Here is a 23570-nt window from a genome sequence, read left to right on the forward strand (position 1 = left end):
ATCTACAGCAATGGGATCATTGTCCCCAATATTTTGAAAAATTTCAGCAGTTTTATCACAAACAGTTTTAGCAGTTTCAGGCAATTTTGCACGCTTTGCACTAGGAGTCGAAACATTGCCAACACCAATTATTTCACCATTGATAGTAGGGGGTGTAGCAACATGTGAAGCATTATCATTACTAGTGGTGGTAATAGTCCAAACTTTAGCTACATTATTCTCTTTAGCTAGTTTTTCGTTTTCTTCTCTTTCCCACCTAGCATGCAATTCAGCCATCAATCTAATATTCTCATTAATTCAAACTTGGATGGCATTTGCTGTAGTAACAATTTTATTATCATTATCCTCATTAGGCATAACTTTCAATTTTAAAAGATCAACATCAGAGGCAAGTCTATCAACCTTAGAAGCAAGAATATCAATTTTATCAAGCTTTTGCTCAACAGATTTGTTAAAAGCAGTTTGTGTACTAATAAATTCTTTAAGCATGGCTTCAAGACCAGGGGGTACACTCCTATTATTGTTGTAAGAATTCCCATAAGAATTACCATAACCATTACCATTAGCGAAGGATATGGCCTATAGTTGTTACCAAATTATTCCTATAAGCATTGTTGTTGAAATTGTTATTTTTAATGAAGTTCACATCAACATGCTCTTCTTGGGCAACCAATGAAGCTAAAGGAACATTATTAGGATCAACATTAGATCTACCATTCACAAGCATAGACATAATAGCATCAATCTTATCACTCAAGGAGGAGGTTTCTTCAACAGAATTTACCTTCTTACCTTGTGGAGCTCTTTCCGTGTGCCATTCAGAGTAATTGATCATCATATCATCAAGGAGTTTTGTTGCCGCCCCCAAAGAGATGGACATGAAGGTACCTCCAGCAGCTGAATCCAATAGGTTCCGCGAAGAAAAATTCAATCCTGCATAAAAGGTTTGGATGATCATCCAAGTAGTCAGTCCATGGGTAGGGCAATTCTTCACCAAAGATTTCATTCTCTCCCATGCTTGAGCAACATGTTCATTATCTAATTGCTTAAAATTCATTATGCTACTTCTCAAAGATATAATTTTAGCGGGAGGATAATATCTACCAATAAAAGCATCCTTACATTTAGTCCACGAATCAATACTATTTCTAGGCAGAGATACCAACCAATCTTTAGCTCTTCCTCTTAAGGAGAAAGGAAACAATTTTAATTTTATAATGTCACCATCTACATCCTTATACTTTTGCATTTCACATAGTTCAACAAAATTATTAAGATGGGCAGCAGCATCATCAGAACTAACACCCGAAAATTGCTCTCTCATAACAAGATTTAGTAAAGCAAGTTTAATTTCAAAGAATTCTGCTGTAGTAGCAGGTGGAGAAATAGGTGTGCATAAGAAATCATTATTATTTGTGCTAGTGAAGTCACACAACTTAGTATTCTCAACAGTACCCATTCTAGCAGTAGTAAATAAAGCAAACTAAATAAAGTAAATGCAAGTAACTAATTTTTTTGTGTTTTTAATATGGAGAACAAGACAGTAAATAAAGTAAAACTAGCAACTAATTTTTTTTGTGTTTTTGATATAGGAGCAAACAAACCAGTAAATAAAGTAAAACAAAGCAAGACAAAAACAAAGTAAAGAGATTGGATGTGGGAGACTCCCCTTGCAGCGTGTTTTGATCTCCCCGGCAACGGCGCCAGCAAAAGTCTTGCTGGCGTGTAGTCGACACGTCCGTTGGGAACCCCAAGAGGAAGGTGTGATGCGCACAGCAGTTAGTTTTCCCTCAGTAAGAAACCAAGGTTATCGAACCAGTAGGAGTCAAGGAACACGTGAAGGTTGTTGGTGGCGGAGTGTAGTGCGGTGCAACACCAGAGATTCCGGCGCCAACGTGGAACCTGCACAACACAATCAAAGTACTTTGCCCCAACGTAACAGTGAGGTTGTCAATCTCACCGGCTTGCCGTAAACAAAGGATTAGATGTATAGTGTGGATGATGATTGTTTGCAAAGAATAGTAAAGAACAAGTATTGCAGTAGATTGTATTTTAGATGTAAAGAATGGACCGGGGTCCACAGTTCACTAGTGGTGTCTCTCCCATAAAATAAATAGCATGTTGCGTGAACAAATTACAGTTGGGCAATTGACAAATAAAGAAGGCATAAAAATGCACATACATATATCATGATGAGTACTATGAGATTTAATCAGGGCATTACGACAAAGTACATAGACCGCTATCCAGACATGCATCTATGCCTAAAAAGTCCACCTTCAGAGTTATCATCCGAACCCCTTCCAGTATTAAGTTGCAAACAACGGACAATTGCATTAAGTATGGTGCGTAATGTAATCAACACAAATATCCTTAGACAAAGCATCGATGTTTTATCCCTAGTGGCAACAAGCACATCCACAACCTTAGAACTTTCTGTCACTGTCCCAGATTCAATGGAGGCATGAACCCACTATCGAGCATAAATACTCCCTCTTGGAGTCACAAGTATCAACTTGGCCAGAGCCTCTACTAGCAACGGAGGGCATGCAAGAACATAAACAACATATATGATAGATTGATAATCAACTTGACATAGTATTCAATATTCATCGGATCCCAACAAACACAACATGTAGCATTACAAATAGATGATCTTGATCATGATTGGCAGCTCACAAGATCTAACATGATAGCACAATGAGGAGAAGACAACCATCTAGCTACTGCTATGGACCCATAGTCCAGGGGTGAACTACTCACACATCGACCCGGAGGCGATCATGGCGATGAAGAGCCCTCCGGGAGATGATTCCCCTCTCCGGCAGGGTGCCGGAGGCGATCTCCTAAATCCCCCGAGATGGGATTGGCGGCGGCGGCGTCTCAGTAAGGTTTTCCGTATCGTGGCTCTCGGTACTGGGGGTTTCGCGACGAAGGCTATAAGTAGGCGGAAGGGCGGAGTCGGAGGGCTGACAGGGGCCCCACACGCTAGGGCGGCGCGAGCCCCTCTTAGGCCGCGCGGCCCTAGTGTGGCGGCGCCCCGTCGCCCCACTTCGTAATCCTTTCGGTCTTCTGGAAGCTTCGTGGAAAAATAAGACCCTGGGCGTTGATTTCGTCCAATTCCGAGAATATTTCCTTTGTAGGATTTCTGAAACCAAAAACAACGAGAAAACAAGAATCGGCTCTTCGGCATCTCGTCAATAGGTTAATGCCGGAAAATGCATAATAATGACATATAATGTGTATAAAACATGTGAGTATCATCATAAAAGTAGCATGGAACATAAGAAATTATAGATACGTTTGAGACGTATCAGTATCTCGCTTGCCCGTATTTGTACAGCAAAACATAAATGCCCAGACACCTCTGAAGTTCATGGGAAGACTAGAAGTAAAGATTATCAAAGATAAAAGCATGAAAATTATACCACAGTTAACCATATTCTGGGACAAACATATTACACTAAGAATGACAATTATGCTCTCAAGAAGGTGCTCAAAGAAAGGATGATGACTTAACATAAATGTAAAAGATTGACCCTTTGCAGAGGGAAGCAGGGATTGACATGTGCTAGAGCTTTTCATTTTTTAAACAGAAGTAAAATTGTTTTGAGAGGTGTTTGTTGTTGTCAACGAATGGTAGCGGGCACTCTAACTACCTTGTCAACCAGACTTTCAAGAGCGGCTCCCATGAAGGACGTTATCTCTACCAGCAAGGTAGATCATCCCTCTTCTCTTTAGTTTACACATGTATTTTAGTTTCATTATGGATGACACTCCTCCCAACCTTTGCTTACACAAGCCATGGCTAACCGAATCCTCGGGTGCCTTCGAACATTCACATACCATGGAGCAGTGTCTATTTGCAAATTAAGTTGCTTACTGATAAATCAGGGCAAAACATGTGAAGAGAATTATTAATGAAAGTTGTAATTAATTGGGGCTGGGCACCCCGTTGCCAGCTCTTTTTGCAAAATTATTGGATAAGCGGATGTATATGCCACTAGTCCATTGGTGAAAGTCTGACTGACAAGATTGAAAGATAAAACACAACATACTTCCTCATGAGCTATAAAACATTGACACAAATTGAGAAGTACTTTGAAGGCTTTAAAGGTAGCACATGAAAATTTACTTGGAATGGTTTGAAATGCCATGCATAGGTATTTATGGTGGACACTTTGGAATAACTTGGTTTTCAGGGATTTGGAAGCACGAGCAGCATTCCCGCTCAGTACAAGTGAAGGCTAGCAATAGACTAGGAAGCGACAATCAAGAGAGCAATAACCGTCATAATCATGCTTGCGACAAAATAAAATTAACGGAGGCATAAAAGTGATACAAGAACTCGAAGCAAAGTAAATCATCGAGGCTTAATTGACTTTTTGTTTTTCAGTCATATGCATGCGTGAGCATGTGCCAAGTCAATTCAAATGAATTATTCAGAGGAGGATACCACAATGTCATACCTATCTATGAATAAAACAATGCAAGCAAATATTTATGTCATGCTACTCATTATTAATAAATTGGAGCTAAACATGAGAGATCATGAACTACTAGACTTTCATTAAATGACATATACCTCACATGAACGAAGTAAGCATGCTCACATGGATGAGTATATGTACAAAAATGAAAACAAATAGAGTTCATACCAGCCTCTCACCACAGTCGAGTTGTCGTAGATCATCATTATTGCCTTTCACTTGTGTGGCTTGAATAATATGAAATGAAAACCAAGCTCCAACCACCGGAGACCGCTAAACTCCATAATAAACTTTACAAAACCGAAGAAGAACAACAAATATTTTTGGTGTTTTCGAATTGGAAACAAGAACAAAAGAAAAGAGGCAAACAAAGCAAAATCTTTTTGGATATTTGAATAGCAACCCGAATTAAAAACTAAGCAAACTAATACTAAATACTAAATAAATAAATAGAGAGAAACAACAAAAATATTTTTGGTCTTTTCGTGTTTTGGAAAACAGAAATAAACAACAAGCAACAAAAAGAAAGAAAGAAAATCGAAACATGGATATACAAAGTACCGACAAGATATGATATGTAAATGAGTGAGATGTCGATGTACCTACCCCCAAGCTTAGGCTTTTGGCCTAAGTGGAGATCAACCCCAGCGAGGGTCAGGGTTCCATGCCGGTGGATCATACATGGCGTGGTCGTAATAAGATCCCTGTGCAGAAGAAGAGGATGAAGGCTGCACATGCCCAAAATACTGATGTGAAGAACTTGCTGCGTCGGATGACAAGTCGAGGGGGTCCTCGGCCTCCTCCATGCCATCCCCTGCGTGATGGCCGCACCTCTCTATGTATGCATCAAGTTCATCTTCTGTGACCGACCAACTTTTCCTGGAATCAAGGTTAAACAAAGCAGGTGCAGGCAATCCATCTAGCCTTTCAGATTTAATTACTCTCCACTTTTTCTTGAAAAAGGTTATCTCATAGGACATGTTATTCAAGTTAGACCAATTAGAAACAAAGTCATGTTTTATCATGGAAACAATATCAAGTTTCTCTATAGAGAGCTGAACATCAAGAGAGTGAGGTTCTACACCATGCATAGCTAGCAAACGAGAGGCAATGAGACCTCCACAAATTCCTCCTTTATCACGGTTAGTAGCAAGCCTAAAAGCTATCAAAGCACCCAAATTATAAGTTCTATCACGTTGGAATGCAGCAGCTAAGAAAACCAAGTCATGGATGGATAACTTATTTGCATTCTTTCTAGCAAGAACGCACTTGGTGATAAAGTAAGAAAAATAGCGAATAGATGGGAGTTGAATACTACAAATTTTACCACTCTCATCCGAGAAGCTTCTCCCTTGACAGATCATCTCGTATAGATTCAAGAGTTGCGGTGGCAGCCCCCTAATCTTCTCACGTGATCCCCACTGTGGCACTTTAATAGCTGCACAAAAATCATCAAATGGCAAGTTGATAGTTTTATTGTAGATTTTATATTGAACCATGGGGTTAGGTTGGGACCAATGGAATTCAAAATCCTGCACCACTGACATGGTTAATTTTGCATATTGGTAAGGCTCACCAAGAAAAAAATCTTCTAACCCTGCATTAGAAATTAGATTTTGAACATCCTGAAAAATTCCTGCACTCTTCATGAAATCGGTGCATGGGTAGTAGGAGGGGAATACCCCCTCTTCACGGTGGACTCTCATAACTTCATGCACCTCCAATTCATGTTGGTTGAGTTGGTGTCTATTCCACTCCATTTTCTGAAATTTTTCAACAATCATTATAAAAGTTGATTTTGAGACATATAAATGAGGGGGACTACTATAGGAACTTGATAGAGTACTAAACATGCATCAAAACTAATTTTTACAACTTAGAACAAGCATGCAAACTCACTTAACATGTCACCTACAGCAGCAAAATACTCAAGATATACTCAACTAAACAAAATTCTATTTGGATAATCGGAGGAGTCACATACCGGAGAACAAATGCTCCAAATCTCAGCAGCAAAGATGGGTTGAGCAAGGAGATCGAAAATCTCGAGCAAGAACATCAAGAAACTCGGGTTTGAACAATGGTGTTGTGTTTTCCCGTGGAAGAGAGTGGAGTGGTAGGTGGATGAGTGAGTGGGGGGCCAGGTGGGGCCCACACCACAGGGTGGCGCGCCCCCCATGCTGGCCACGCCAGCACATGGGGTGCAGCCCTGGGGTGCCCCACTGGTCAGCCCCAGGCACTCCCAGGTTGCAATTTAAAAAAATAGGACCAGTGGTATAATTTTTGTAAATTTTTGAAAACTTCGAAAAATGCACATTTCTGGGTGTTAAAATAACTGTTTCAGGGCAGAAAAAGATTTTCAAAATTTTAAACAACTAAAGCATCTTGCAAAACAAGTAGTACTACAGAAAGTAAAACAAGTGTGGAGAAACAAAGAAATGTTGTTTAGCTCTTCCATGCATTTAAAATGTACTTGTTAACAAGGTTGATCAAGTCTTGCCACCAAATAAATTTTACATGACATAAGAAGAAATAAACCTCAAATCAATCATGTTACCTTATATTGTATTGATATGGACCCAATCATAATATTTTGATATCCTTCTTTAGGCTCATATATAGGACAATCAATAACTCCCACTTGGACTAAGGTACCCCAATCTTGATTCAGGGCCGGCAAAATTGCTATCTGTCGAGCTGTCCAACTCTGTGAGTGAGAGAGAGAGCCCCGTCCCCAACCTTGCGCCTCGGTCGCTCCAGGCCGGGGTGGCCACCCAAATCCACATCCCCTCCACCTCCTCAGCCCTCCTCAGGCCGACGAACAGCAGCAGCGCGCCCCTCCCTGCCGGCCTGGAGCTCGTCTTCGGCTCCTTTACTCCGGAGATCGCGGCAGGGCTCGGTCTGGGCAAAACATCCGCCCCGGCGGATCCGGCGGCGGGTCAAACGACCGCGCCGGCGAGCATTTACGGCGGCCACGCCGGAGCCTACGGCACCTATGGCCTCGTCTCCCCGCACCTCGGCACGCGCCTCGACGGCCCCGACGCCTACCTTTTCTCCGGAGCTTCGCCGCCCCCGCCAGCCCATCAAGGCCGGGGATCGACCGGTCCGTGTGGTGGACGCCGCCCGCCCCCGCATTCCCCGCAGCGGCGTGGCCTGCGGCGCTGCGCCTCGGCTGCGCTCTTTAATCGTCGCCCCGCCTCGTCTCCTTGAGACTTCAAGCCGTACCTGCCAAGCCAAGGAGGGAGAATGGCAAGATGTGAGGCCGAGGCGATGGTGGAGGAGGTTTACTCCTTCCTCTTCGGGAGGGCAGCAGCCTGGACGCTGGCAGAGCGATTCAAGACGGCCCGACCCCCAAGGTCTTCTCCACTTCAAAGGGCGCTGCTTCCGCTGCCTCTCCCCACGCCATTTCGTCCGCCACTGCTCCGGCCAGGTGCACTGCGTTGGCTGTGAGCGCCCCGGCCACGTCGCACGCAACTGCCCTTCCAAGAAGCATCGAGCCCCTGTCGCGCCCCCGCCACCGTCGGCTTCCTCGTCCCCGCCCGCGCCACCGCAGGCAAACGCCGCGGGCTGGCCGGCGCTTGGGCGCGCATCTTCACCGATGGCCCTCTCCCCTGGGCACCCCTCCAACCGCCCCGACAAGGTCTACAGCCTGTCCATCAGTACGCCCGCCATGGAGAGGGCGGCCACGGACATGCGGCGCACTCACCTCGCCATCATCATCTCCGATCCCCGCCTCAACATCAGCACAAGGTCGCTGGCCAAAGCTCTGCAGGACGAGCTCAATTTTGAATGGAGCGACATCCACGTCTCGGCGTCGTACCCGGACGACTTCTTGGTCCGCTTCACGCACCCTTGGCAGAGGGATACCGCGCTGGAGCTGGGCTCGGTGCCGCTGCGTCATGGTAAGATGGCGCTCACCACTTGGTCGCCGACCGCGCGTGGCCGTCCACAAACGTGGAGGTTCTACTGCCGCCTCGCCCTCGAAAACGTGCCGCTCAACGCCTGGGAGGATGTCGACACCGTCAAGTCTATCATCGGAGGAGGCTGCGAGCTCGATCGCATCGAGCAGCGATCGGTGACACAGGACAACACCGCCGCCCTGTTCGCTTGGGTCTGGTCGCTCGACCCAGACCTTATCCCCTGCGCCAAGGCGCACTCGATCCTTGATAGGCCGGCGGTGGGGCGGGCTGACCTGCCGGAGGGTACGCCGGCGGAGGAGGGGCGTGACGGCCCCCTTTACCGCGTCCTCATCCACCTCGACACCATCCTCGACTACACGCCCATCGACGAGAGCCGCCGCAAACGCGGTTACTCCTGGCCAAACAAGACCCGCCGTGATTGGGAGTTCGGCGTGAAGGACAACTCCACCGCTGCCAGGCGCAGGCCTGGGAGTGATCGTCTCGGCCCCTCCAACCATCGCCATGACGACGACAGGGACGATCGGCGTGGCGACCGTGATGGCCGGCGCAGCGATCGGCGAAGCAGCAGGCACGGAAGCGACCGTGCGGGTGAAGGGCCACGTCGGGAGCCTGGCAACCACCAGACCAGACATGATCGCCACGATCGTCGTGGTTCCAGGTCACCGGACCGGCGTCGACGCGGCGACACGTTTCGCCGCCGCTCGAGGAGCCCAACGGCGGCCATGTTAGAGGCCACGGCTCTCGTCTTGGCCCAGGAGGATCGGGGCAAGGTTGCTGACCATGGAGGCGCACCTGTCATCTTGCCTCCGGTGATCGAGCAATCTCCGCGCGGCCGAAGGAACATGTCTTGCACACCTGCGGGCAGTGAGGCGTTCGGCTCAACCCCTTCACCACCACCGGGCGCTGTTCGTCGCCACCTGGATGGGAGTCCAATGGCGATCTCTCCTTCCCCACAGCACAGCGGCGGACAAGCCTTCCTCTGCTCCCCTTGCACGGAACACTTCGACCACAACCTCAACGGCGCGCCGGCCCCTCCTTCTCCCCAGATCCCTTGGGCAGCCTTACACAGTGAAGACTCTCCGTCAGACGAGGCAAACGCTGTCGCCGACCGCTGGTCTGCTAACATCATCGACACCACCACGGCGACCTGGTCCTCCCCAGGTCTCCTCGGCCATGCGAGTAGCGGCGGTTGGGACGGGCTGCCGCAGGAGTACTCCGGTGAACACGCTCCTTCGGCACAAGTCATGCAGGCCTGGTCCGGGGTCTGGGAGGCGGAGCCGCAGCAGGGCCCGATGCTCGGCCTTGCGCAGTCGGGATGGGAGCAGGCCGCCATGGTCAACCAGGCAGAACGCCTCTTTGGGCCTGGTGTCCAAGATCTACCGCCAACAATTGGCACCCCGATCACGGAGAGGACCGTGTACGAGATCAACGAGTTCACCGCGCTGCTCGAGCCTGCGTCGACTGGCTGGCAGCTCCAGGACATCTTCGCCACCCCAGCGGCCGCACCAGCTCTTCAGATGACCGCCGGGCAGCCTCCGCACTCTCCATCGCCGCCGGAGCTTGCCTCGGACAGCGACGACGACCGCCTGTTCGAGGTCACGCTGAAGTCTAATGCTCTGCGAGCCTTGCGCGACGCCGAGCTTTGCGGCTCGGCCAGGCACGCTGACGAGCTAAACAGCCCAGCCAAGCCCCGTCGGTAGCTTCCAGAACCACCGTCCATGGAGGACGTCACCTCCAGGGTTGCGGACATACACGTCGACCCCAAGACCGGCATCATGAGCAAGCTGATGGGCATGCTTTCACCATCTCTGCTTGGCTTCCCGACTAATGCGGCTAGGAAGAAGAAGACTGAATCGAAGAAGTCAGCCATGCCAGCAGCCCCCTCCCGTCGCAGCGAGAGGCCCACCACGCGCTCCTCCTCCATGCTCGCAACACACAAGGCCCAAGCCAGCGCCTGCAAGCAGCTGGGCCTCATTCAGCAGGAGAGCGACTTCAACGACGAGGTCCTAGCACAGTACCTGCACCTGTACCGGCAGCCGCTTTCGTCCGCGAACGTCCAGGGTCTAGCTTCTCTCGCGGAGATCTCGAGCAGGCCAGGCTTTGTTCTTCAGGACAAGGACATGGCGGCTCTGCTCAAGGAGTCGCCCTACGCGGCATGATCATCCCGCGGCAAACGCGCGTCGCCAGCACCCAATGATTAGTAGACTTCATGAAAAGTCCGTCCGCTGTGGTTGTGTTAGTTCATGTTCCTCCTTAGTGTTGGGTTCGGTTAACTTCGTCCATACCTGTAGACGGCGAAGCCGCCAACCCAAGCTTCTGTCGTCTTCTCTGTTAGCACTGAGATCAACCTTCGGCGCCATTACCAGTAGCCGGCGTCTGGGTCATCCTGCTGTGCCTGATGTGTTTGTGCTTGATGCCCACTTTCAAAACTGTCGTGTTCGTTTACATGTCGTCACAACTTAAGCTGTTAAACTGGAACGTTCGTGGTCTAAATGACCGCGCCCGTCGCTCTGTCGTGCATGACCTCGTCGCTTCCTCCAGATGCTCGATTCTCTGTGTCCAAGAATCCAAGCTAGCCTCCTTAAACGAGGTTGACAAGGCTGACATTGTTGGGCAGTTGCTGAAGGGCTGCGCGTACCTTCCGGCAGACGGCACTCGTGGTGGAGTCCTGTTATTCTGGAACACTGACATCTACTCGGTGTCCAGCATCAGCATAGCCTCCTTCTCCATCACTGCAAAATTCACTGACCGTGCGTCCAACAACTCCTAGCACCTTACAACGGTCTACGGACCGGCTGACGAGGAGCGCAAACTAGCTTTTCTCAATGAGCTGGTGCACATACACAGCCAGCTTTCCGGGGCTTGGTTGGTCATTGGCGACTTCAACCTTATTCTCAGTGATCAAGACAAGAACAAACGAAGAGTCAACAGGGCTTGGATGCGACGATTCAAGAACGCAGTCGACTCCAGCTTCCTCAGAGAAATCAAGCTCATTGGCCGGCGATACACTTGGAGCAATGAACAATCGGACCCTACTCTTGTGAGACTTGATAGGGCCTTCTGCAATGACGATTGGGACGACCTCTTCCAAGCATCCAAGTTACTTCCCCAGGCCTCCTCCATGTCTGACCACTGCACTCCGCTATTGGTTCAGGACATTAGAACCAGAACTACGCCTAGATGCCGCTACGAAAGTTTTTGGCCACTACTGCAGGGGTACAGCTCGGTTGTCGAGCAGTCTTGGAACTCTCCTTGTTTGCTGACCAACCAGTTTGCGGTGCTGGACTTCAAGCTTAAGCGTCTGGCTAAGGATCTCAAAACATGGGCCAAAAACTATGTGGCGGACATTAGGAAACAGATGTTGGTGGGTCAGGAGATCATGCTAAGGCTGGAGGCTGCCCAAGAGACAAGACTACTCTCGGATGAGGAAGCTAAGCTGCGATCAGCACTCAAGTCTAGGGCGGTCGGACTGGCGGTCCTAAATAGAGTCAAGGCCAAACAAAGAGCAAGAATTAAGTGGCTAAAGTTGGGTGACGCCAACACTAAGTTCTTCCACTCACGGGCCTCGCACAGACGTGTCAAAAACAGAATTCAATCCCTCATTAGTGAAAACGGGATCGCCACATCTCCGGCAGAGCTTGAAGAAACCATCTTCCAACATCTTCAGGCCATTATGGGAGAACCTGCCTCCTGCTCTGAACGGCTTGACTGGGCAAAACTGGATCTCCCCAGGCCTGACCTCTCTGACCTTGACACACCTTTTACGTTGGAGGAGCTAAAAACTGCGGTCTTTGAGTCGCCTCCCGACAAAGCGCCTGGCCCCGATGGTTTCTCCGGTGGGTTCTTCCGTTCCTCTTGGAACATTGTCAAGGACGACCTGCTATCAGCAGTCAATAAGTTCTATGACCTCAACGACCCGTCATTCGACAACCTGAACACGGCTTTCCTAGTCTTGCTTCCTAAAAAGGAAGAACCTTCATGTATGTCACACTACCGGCCAATCAGTCTCATTCACTCCTTCGGCAAACTGGTTTCAAAAATTCTCGCAATGAGACTACAGCCTCACCTCCACGACCTCATTTCGCCGTGCCAAAGTGCTTTCATTGCCGGAAGGAACATTCAAGATAACTTCCTCTACGTACAAACTGTGGCGAAGCACTACCATAAATCCAAGACTCCAACGCTTCTCCTAAAGCTGGATATTGCAAAAGCATTTGACTCGGTCTCCTGGACCTACATCCTTGACATGCTTCAGGCTAGGGGCTTCCCGCTTCGGTGGAGGAACTGGATTTCCCTTCTGTTCCGCACAGCCTCATCCAGAGTGCTGGTTAACGGGGTACCTAGTAGACCAATCCATCACCATCGTGGCCTCAGACAAGGGGATGCTCTTTCCCCCTTCCTCTTTGACCTTGCCATTGACCCGCTACACCGACTCTTCGAAATTGCAACTGATGCAGGGGTCCTGTCCAAACTCAAGGGAAGACACTGCACCCTTCGGGCCTCCTTTTATGCTGACGATGTCGCACTCTTCTTAAACCCTACTCATCAGGACATTGAGGGGCTCGGGGCGATCCTGTCGGCCTTTGGCCGGGCCACGGGGCTAATCACCAACCTCGCGAAAAGCTCGCTCTCACCGATTAGTTGCCATGGTCAACATCCACGACCTTGCCTCAAGAGCGGGGATTGCAATCGCTCCCTTCCCGTGCATGTACCTTGGGATGCCCCTCTCCATAAAGAACCTCACAAAAGCAGATTGGCAAAACCTCCTCGACAAGATGGACCGGCATCCGGCAACCCGGAAAGCGAGGATGATGAGCAAAGCCGGTAGACCGGAGATGTTAAACACGAGTCCTAACCTCTCTGGCGGTCTACATGATGAGCATTAACACCATGCCAGTTTGGGTAAGGAAAGAGTTCGACAAACGTCGCAGAGCTTGGCTTTGGGCCGGAGAGGCCTCCTGCAACGGAGGTACATGTAAAGTCAACTGGAAACTTGTTTGCCGTCCTAAGCACCTGGGGGGCCTGAGAGTTCACTGCATCGACTCCTTTGGGACGGCCTTGCGTCTTAGGTGGATGTGGCAAAAGTGGAAATGCCAGAACAAGCCTTGGGCCCACTTACATGTGCCCTCGACGACGAAAGAACGGGCGCTGTTCGCGGCCGCTACCAACATAACTCTCGGGAATGGCCAAACGGCTAAATTCTGGACTGATCGTTGGCTCAACGACGCGGAACCCCAAGACTTGGCCCCTGACCTTTTCAAGATATCCATTAGGAAAAACATATCGGTCAAGGATGCGCTAACAAATGATAAGTGGTTGCATGATCTGCGCTTCTCCCTTGATGAAAGCCACTCCACACAACTCTCCCGTTTGGAAACACTGCTTAGTGATGTAAACCTATCAGATGCCAGAGACGACATCTCCTGGACCTTTGGTAACAAGAACCACTACACCGCTAGATCGGCGTACCAGCTTCAGTTTATTGGGGCGGTTGGGACTGACTTCAGGAAAATTGTATGGAGAGGTTGGGCGCCAGCAAGATGCGAATTTTTCATATGGACCCTCATGCTAGACCGCGTCCTAACGGCGGACAAGCTTCTGCTTCGTCATTGGGAGAATGATTACTTCTGTCCCCTATGCCGCAGAAACCTCGAAACTGCAGAGCACCTTCTCACCGAATGCCCTTTCAGTCTGAAAGTTTGGTCTCATGTTGCCAACCAACTGAATCTACCTGCACTCAACCCAGAAACTTGGCCAAGAGACCAACACAATGTCCAGTCCTGGTACAGGATGATAGTGGGCGAGAAGTCCAAGGAGAGCAGGAAAATAATATTCCCCCTCACAAACCTAATCTGCTGGGAGATCTGGAAAGAGCGCAACCGCAGAATCTTTAACAAAAAAGAACTGCCAGTCCAGGTTTTCATCCCCAAGGTCATGGGAGAGATAGAGTTATGGAGGATAGCTGGAGCCCCGATCCCGTTGGTCGCGCTAACAGGCGGGGCACCTTTCGACCCCGGTTAAGCTATTGTATGTCCCCCTTTCTCTTTTTTTAGGGAGCGCCACCTTAGGCCTCCTTTTTTGTATCTTGACAACTCCTTCTAATGAAATGAACACAGCAGCTCTCCTGCTGTTATTCAAAAAAAAAAAAACTCCCACTTTGATAGTTCTCAAATTAGAAATTGTATTAACTCCATATACTTTATCAATCTTCTTGGGAAAATAAACAGTATGCTCCTTGTCATCAACATTGAAAGTAACTTTTCCTTTATTGCAATCAATAACAGCCCCTGCATTGTTAAGAAAAGGTCTTCCAAGAATAATAGACATATTATCATCTTCAGGCATTTCCAACACAATAAAATCAGTTAATATTAAGCAATTATTAGCAACTTGAACAGGAACATCCTCACATATACCAACAGGAACATCAGTAGATTTATCAGCCATTTGCAAAGATATATCAGTTGGTATCAACTTATCTAAATAAAGTCTCTTGTAAAGAGAAAAAGGCATAACACTAACTCCTGCTCCCAAATCACATAGAGCAGTTCTAACATAATTATTCTTGATGGAACAAGGGATAGTCGGTATACCTGGGTTTCCCAGCTTCTTTGGAACCTTGCCATTGAAAGAGTAATTAGCAAGCATAGTGGAAATCTCCTCATTAGGAATTTTCCTTTTGTTAGAGACAATATCTTTCATATACTTTGAATAAGGAGGCAATTTAATAGCATCAGTCAAAGGGATTTGCAAGAACAAAGGTTTCATCCAATCACAAAATTTATTATAGTGTTCTTCCTCCTTTGATTTTAGTTTCTTAACAGGAAAAGACATTTGCTTTTGAACCCAAGGTTCTCTTTCATTACCATGTTTCTTAGCAATGAAATCTTCTTTAGTGTACTTTTTATTTTTAGCATGATTTTCAGGTTCATCTTCAACCTCTTCTTTATCAGAAACATCATTCTTATCATTATCTTTATCATGTTCATTACCACTTTCAGTTTCAGCATCAGAAATAGAAATACTATTAGGATCATTAACGGGTTCGGAAGATTCTACAACAGTTTTATGTTTCTTCTTCTTTTTCTTAGAAGGAGCACTAGTTTCTTTAGTTCGTTGAGAATCTTGTTCAACTCTTTTGGGATGCCCCTCGGGATATAGAGGATCCTGAGTAGAAACACCACCTCTAGTTGTTACTTCATAAGCATGTTTTTCTTTAGAAGTATTTTTAAACAAGTCATTTTTCACTTTAGTGAGTTGATCAATTTGAGTTTGAACCATATGAAAATGTTTAACAAGCATCTTAACATCATTGGAGGTTCTCTCCACAATATCATGCAATTTACTAATAGCTTGAGAATTTTCCATTAAATGATTCTCTACTCTCATATTAAAGTTATCTTGCTTAACAACATAATTATCAAATTCATCTAAACATTGACCAGGAGGTTTTGAGTAAGGAATGTCTCCTTTATCAAAGCGTTGAAGAGAATGTACCTCAATTGTGGATGAAGGGGGAGTTATCTTACATAAATCTTCTATGGGAGGTAAATTCTTCACATCTTCAGATTTAATACCTTTCTCTTTAAGAGATTTCTTGGCTTCCCTCATATCTTCATCATTTAATTCAATCATACTCCTCTTCTTCAATATTGGTGTTGGGGTTGGTTCAGGTGTAGTCCAATCATCATGATTTTGGCTTATTCTAGCCATTAATTCTTCAGCTTCGTCTGGAGTTCTTTTCCTGAAAACACAACCAGCACAACTATCCAGGTATGCCCTAGACTCAATGGTTAGTCTACTATAAAATATATCAAGTAAGTCATGCTTTTCCAAATCATGTCCAGGCCGAGCTCTAAGAAGAGAGCAAAACCTTGCCAAAGCTTCAGGCAATTTCTCTCCATCTTCCTAGTCAAAACTATAAATTTTCTGCAAAGCAATATGTTGAGCACTAGCAGGAAAATATTTTCGAAAGAAAACATCAAGCAAACCAATTGGACTATCAATAGAATCAGGAGGCAAACTATTATACCAAGTTTTAGCATCATCCTTTAATGAGAAAGGAAAAATTTTAGCAACAAACAAGTACGCTTCTTGATATCATCAAAAAACAAGCTACTCAAAGTAGAAAGCTCATTCATGTGCTCTACAACACTTTCTTTTTCAGTACCACAAAAAGGTGTTTTCTCAATAATAGATATACGAGAAAAATCAAGAGAAAAATCATAATCCTTATCCTTAATGTTTATAAGAGATGTGGCAAATTTAGGATCAGGAGACAGTTTATATCTAACAGCATGTTGTGCAAGAAACTTTTTAATGTTACTTGCACCAGTAGTAGCATTACATTTATCAATAAAATAATCATCAAGTTCCACATAATCTTCATCAGGATCATCACTAGAGTGTTCAACAGACTCAGGTGAATTAACAGGTGTAACAGTATTTTCATTAGGAATTTCAGTATTTTCAATTTGTCTAGACCTAGCAATTGTAGCATCTAGAAAAGGACCTAATGAACCATTATCATCAAGCACAGTAGAAGCATCATCAAAATTATAAGAGGAATTTTAAGATTCAGCAGAAGTACCAACACGTGAAGCTTGTGGTGCTGAAACAAGTTGACTTATCACAGATGGTGAATCAAGAGCAGCAGAGGTACTCAGAGTTGTACCTTTTCTTGTAGTGAATGGTAATATGGCGACTTTAGCATCGCGAGGTTTACCCATGATGGAGGATTTGCAGCGAACAATATCAATTCAGGTGAACTTGCAAATAAAGCTATGCTCCCCGGCAACGGCGCCAGAAAATAGTCTTGATAACTGTTATCACCAGATTTTAGACAAATCCAGAGGTGGGCCGGGCTTGGAAGATTACATGTGGAAGATTTCTGAAGCGGCCTGGCACGAAGGGTTTTGGGCTGAATTGCCCGTGTATCTTTATTTAGTAGTTTACCCTTTTAGATAAGAGTTAGAGTTTGTATCGTGCACGAGGGGATGTTCCCACGTTAGAAAGTCCCCTGGACTATAAATATGTACCTAGGGTTTATGGAATAAACAACAACTCACGTTCAACCCCAAAACAAACCAATCTCGGCGCATCGCCAACTCCTTCGTCTCGAGGGTTTCTATCAGGTAAGCGACATGCTGCCTAGATCGCATCTTGCGATCTAGGCAGCACAAGCCCCACGTTGTTCATGCGTTGCTCGTACTGAAGCGTTTTTGATGGCGAGCAACGTAGTTATCATTAGATGTGTTAGGGTTAGCATTGTTCTTCGTCTAAGCATGCTTACGTAGTGCAACCCTTGCATATCTAGCCGCCCTCACGCCTATCTCAGGTGTGGGGCGGCACCCCGCTTGATCATTATTTAGTAGATCTGATCCGTTACGATTGCTCCTTGTTCTACAAGGATTAGTTTAATATCTGCAATAGTTAGGCCTTACAAAGGGGGGAGGATCCGAGTGGCACGTAGGGTGGCGTTCGCAAGTCCTAAACGGGATGTTCCTAGGATCAACTTCATGTTGGTTTTTTGGCCTTGTTTAGGATCGGCTTACGAGCACCGTGCGTGGCCGCAAGGCCCAACCTCGGAGTAGGATGATCCGATTATGCGGTGAAAACCCTAAATCGTCGTAGATCTCATTAGCTTCATCTTGATCAAGCAGGACCACCAAGTATTCGTGCACCCCGTACGGATCATGGGTGGATCGGCTCTTTGAGCCGATTCACGAGATTACCCGAGAGCCGATCGAGGCTCGTATTTAACGTTTACATGTATGCCCCGCAGGAAACTAAGCGAGGCATCCTCATCACCTTCCCGACCAGGTATAGGTCAGGTGGCACGCCCTGCACTTCGCAACGCCGCGTGTGACCAGAAGAGCATTGCGGGCCGTCGCTCGGAGGGGTCTCAGCCAGCCGCAGCTCTAGGCTCTTCCCGGCTCTACGGTGTTGACAAGGCCGCTGCCCGCCGGTGGGTTTTGGCGATCAACACATTCGCGCACGCCCGGTGGGACAATCGTCTACATCAACCACATCGCCATCTACATCCGAGATGGCGGACGGCACGCCGGTCACCTACGGGGATCCGCCCGACGACCTCAAGAAGCAATACAACGAGATCAAGGCTACCCTCGAAGCCGACCTCATCGGCTCTTTTCAGAGAACCCGTTCCGGTGGCATCAGATGGAAGGGGTTCTCACCGCAAGGTGCGCTCGATGGGATAGACCTCTCAACCCCGTCGGAGGAACGCACCGGGGTCCGCGGCGAGGAGATCAACTACCCGGTGGCTCACTCGCTACACCGCCACTCTGAGAACTTGGTCAACGTGTTGGAGCGTGTCGCTCTGCGCGTGATCCAGGAGATCATGAGCCACCAGTACTCGCCGTTAGGACCAGCTCTCGGGACTCATCAAGGAGAGTTGCCATTCCAGTCCCGTCCACCGCTGCCATATGCGTTGGCAGCACTCGCTGAAGTGCCGACTACACCGGCATTCCTCGTCTACAGGATTGGTGGCGCCCCTAGTGACTACCAGTTCTTAATGGAGGCGCCTAAGGAGATCCCTCATGGATACGCGTGCATGTATGTGCCGGATTGTGGTGACCGGGAACTCACAAACCAGGCCACAACATCGGGGACTCCGGCGAAGACAGGAGGAAAGTCGGCGACAGAGCAGACGTGGCTAACTAAATACGCCACGCCGACGAAACTCCCGAGCCCAGCTCCTGCAGATGGCTCGAGCTGGAAAAGCAAACATGGCAGGCCAAGTACGCCACCCCGGCGAACCTTCAGACTGCAACTCCTACGGCCAGCACAGCGGATCAGATCAGTACCATACCGAGAGACCAATTCGGCATGATGCCGAAAAGAAGGGCGATCGGCTATTCCAAGCCGTACCCCGACGATTACGAGATGATCCCGCTGCCACCTAAATATCGGCTCCCCGACTTCTCCAAATTCGGTGGATCAGATGGCTCCAGCTCCATCGAGCACATCAGCCGGTATTTGGCTCAACTAGGACCGGCTTCGAGTGTCGGATCAGCTACGCGTGAGGCTTTTTCACGGTCCCTCACGGGATCGGCTTTTGGATGGTACACCTCCTTGCCGGCAAACTCCATCCAAACTTGGAAGCAATTGGAAGAACAGTTCCATATGCAATACCATTCGAAGCTTCCGAGTCCGACATTGCCGATCTAGCACAACTACGTCGAAGCGCGGGGAAACGGTGACGAGAATACATCCAGCGCTTCGAGGAATCTTAGGAACCGATGTTATTCGGTTCGTATAACTGAAAAGGAAGCGATCGAGTTGGCAGTAGCAGTGCCTTGCAACACAGCTCAAGGACATGGCCTCCCAAGCAGATTATCCTCGCCGGCGCACATGGTTCGAAACTATCGGCATATGAACGGCGCCACCCCGACCTGTACCAAGACAAGTTCAAGCGTGCGTAGTTATGGTCGATACGAGAGGAAGATGAAGTGCTCGCGGGAGGCCAAGAGATAGCAGTGGCTGAGTGGATTCGGGGGGAACCCCGTGGCCCGCAAATGGGTAAAGCCACCGGGGCCGCCCGGGGATTTGATTTTGACGTGACCAAGACTGAACAAATCTTCGACCTCCTGCTCAAGGAGAAACAGTTGACGATTCCCGAAGGTCTCAAGTTCCCCACGGCGAAGGAGCTAAACGGAAAGCCGTACTGCAAGTTCCACAACTCGCTTTCCCATGCCACCAACGACTGCCGGGTGTGGCGTCGGCACATCCAAGCGGCGATAGAGAAGGGGCGGCTAATTTTCAACCAGTACGCCATGAAGGTCGACACCCAACCCTTCCCCGCCGTTAACATGGTGGAAATCACCTACCCCGAAGGTTGCCGACCAGGTCCCTCGTTCAGCATCAACATGGTAGGACTTGGAAACCACTCTGGCAAAGATGGAGATGAGGGCAGCTGCTCTCATAGCAAGGACACAGAGGAGGCCGCTCCACGCGATCGGCTCCGTCATGATGGCAAGCGCTATGTCACAGAGGGAGAGGTGAAGAATATAAGATATCGGCGACCCTCTCTCGATCACCTCCTCAACAAATATGTTAGTCGGTATGACCAACGCCGACGGTCCAATTACGATGATAGAGAAGATCGTTTGGCTAGAGAAGCCGAAGACATCGTCGGCGGAATCGCGATGAGGAGGAGCACGAGCGCTATGCCACGGAAGCATCAAGGGAGCAAGACGACAACGCCGGGCATTGGGACTGCCCCTTCTTCGTACACTGCTGGGATTCGGGAATGAGCCGATTGCCCACAATCGGCAATTGCCCGAATGCAATCGAAAAAGAAGGAGGCAGCCAACGTGTCTGTGTTCGAGCGCCTAGGGCCTCTCCCGCCACAAAGCAAACGCGCTGAGTCACCTCGTTGGGCAGATCTTGAAGATTCAGAAGACGAGGGAGAAGTGGAAGAAGATAGGTACCACCGGCCAAGGTGGTGCCCCGACGGACTCAGCCGTTCCCGTAAGCGCAGGGTTCAGCCGATTGCGCGGCCTGGAGGAAGCCGAAAGGTTGTACCTGCATACGCTAAGGAAGGCACGGCCTGATTCGGTCGCAAAGGTTCAGCGAACCCTGGATGAAGAGGGTCGTCCACGGAAAATGGAGTGGCGCCCTAAACGGAGGAAAGCCGATGATGAGACATCGGCCGGCACAAACATGGTACTCGTCTTGCCGACGGAGCGTAGCGCTCCACGACTCTACGGAGCACTCAAGGTGGACGACAGCAAGCGCATCAAGTCAGAGGTCGGGTTGATTTTATCCAGCCTGACCAAGTAGCAAGATCAAACCAATGAGCAAACCAGGAGAGGCTGATCCTTGTGATCGGCCCCAAAAAAAAAAACTTATGAAGGGAACTTACAAAACCTTCAACGAGCAAGCAACGTGGAGGCCGATTCCAGCAATCGGCCAAAATTATCCTCACCTACCTTTCTGCCTGGGTTCAACATGTTATCCAACAGAGCCGATACCATCAATTTTCTTGATAGAATCGGCTCGGGGGCACCCAGGTATATGAAAATACGAGGATATGCAACAGAAGCATCTCATCTTTTGTTGATGGGTATTGGAATATGGGGGCCGATGCACAGGTCGGCCGTAAAAACAAAAAGTGAAAATTCGAAAATTTTCGAACATAGCCGATGCAGCAGGCATCGACTTAAGGATATAACAGCCGATGCATGGCCATCGACTCAAGGGAGATTTCTTCAAGAACAATGTCAGGAGCAGCATGGGCGTGCGGATCAGGTCAAGGATGGATTGCATCAGGTCCATCAAAGGAAAGGAGCCTATCTATCTGGCCGGCAGGAACTGAATAAACTCGGGGGGCAGCTCACCTTGAGGGCTCTCTGCTTTGGGAAGCCGATTTATGTTTAATCGGCTAGCTCGGCATAAGGAGCTCCCTCAGACATGATCGAGCCTAGGTCCATACAGCTCTGTTCTTGCCTCGGCTAAGACTCGGGGGGGGGGCAACAAGCCTGGAAGATGCCCTATTTTTAAGAGCCGATTAGAGTCACCTCGGCTGCGGCTGCATCATGGTCGTCTCAGGGAGGAACTGGGAAGGAAAAGCCGTCGTCTAGTACGGGGCTTGGACTGTGCTGTTGCTGCAAGAAAAGGAAAGAAGTCCGACGCGTTGCTATCGGTCTTAGCATGACAAACGGAAGGAATGAAATTGGGGCGATTAAAAGATGAATGGAAAGAACAATTTCATTAATTCCAAGGAGCGGCTTTACAAGAAAGAGCCGATGGCTCTCAAAAGAGGGATCTCGGTGCCTAGTGCACTCGCTACTACTAGTCCTATACTACTAGTCGTCGTCGTCCTCGTCATCGCCGCCGTCGACGTCGTCGGCGCTGCTCCCGAGGAGCTCCTCGTCGCCGCTGCCCCAGCCCTTGGCCGGAGCCTCTTCCTCCTCGTCATCATCATCATCCTCGCTGTCCGCCCAGGAGCGGAAGCGCTTGGTCGGCGGATACCCGATGGAGGAGGAGGAGTCATCCTCCTCCTCTTCCTCTTCGTCATCATCTTCGTCCTCGCTGTCCGCCCACATGCGGGGGCGCTTCTTCGGCGGGAGCTGGACGGAAGGGGAGGCCTTGGCCTTTGCTGCTTCTCCTTCTTTCTCCTCCTTGTCAGAGGAGAAGGGATTCACTGCGGGGTGGAGGCTGTCCTCGTTCTTCTTCTTCGGCGAAGGTTGGGGGAAGAGTTTTGAGAAGGAAGAGGAAGAGGAAGACATTGCTACAGGAGGAGAGGGTTCTTTGGTGCCGATAGCTGGGACGGAATAGAGGATAGAGAGAGCTAACCAGTCGGCACGGTTAAATAATGAGAAATCTGGTGAAGGTTTAATGCCATTACAGCTTCCGAGGGATCGATGCTAAAGATGTCAGAATTTTTAGAGAAGCTGAGAAGACAGGGCATAATGATGACGGATGCTGTAACGGTTCTGCTCTGCCACGACATGACCCTTCGAAGGGAAAGCATAATGATTTTGGAAATGTTATTTCCAAAACCAGGGGGGCATGTGTTATCACCAGATTTTAGACAAATCCAGAGGTGGGCCGGGCTTGGAAGATTACATGTGGAAGATTTCCGAAGCGGCCCGGCACGAAGGGTTTTGGGCTGAATTGCCCGTGTATCTTTATTTAGTAGTTTACCCTTTTAGATAAGAGTTAGAGTTTGTATCGTGCACGAGGGGATGTTCCCACGTTAGAAAGTCCCCTGGACTATAAATATGTACCTAGGGTTTATGGAATAAACAACAACTCACGTTCAACCCCAAAACAAACCAATCTCGGCGCATCGCCAACTCCTTCGTCTCGAGGGTTTCTATCGGGTAGCGACATGCTGCCTAGATCGCATCTTGCGATCTAGGCAGCACAAGCCCCACGTTGTTCATGCGTTGCTCGCATCGAAGCGTTTTTGATGGCGAGCAACGTAGTTATCATTAGATGTGTTAGGGTTAGCATTGTTCTTCGTCTAAGCATGCTTACGTAGTGCAACCCTTGCATATCTAGCCGCCCTCACGCCTATCTCGGGTGTGGGGGCGGCACCCCGCTTGATCATTATTTAGTAGATCCGATCCGTTACGATTGCTCCTTGTTCTACAAGGATTAGTTTAATATCCGCAATAGTTAGGCCTTACAA

The sequence above is a fragment of the Lolium rigidum genome, chromosome 1 (genome assembly GCF_022539505.1).
Source record: "Lolium rigidum isolate FL_2022 chromosome 1, APGP_CSIRO_Lrig_0.1, whole genome shotgun sequence".
In the NCBI taxonomy this organism is placed as follows: domain Eukaryota; kingdom Viridiplantae; phylum Streptophyta; class Magnoliopsida; order Poales; family Poaceae; genus Lolium; species Lolium rigidum.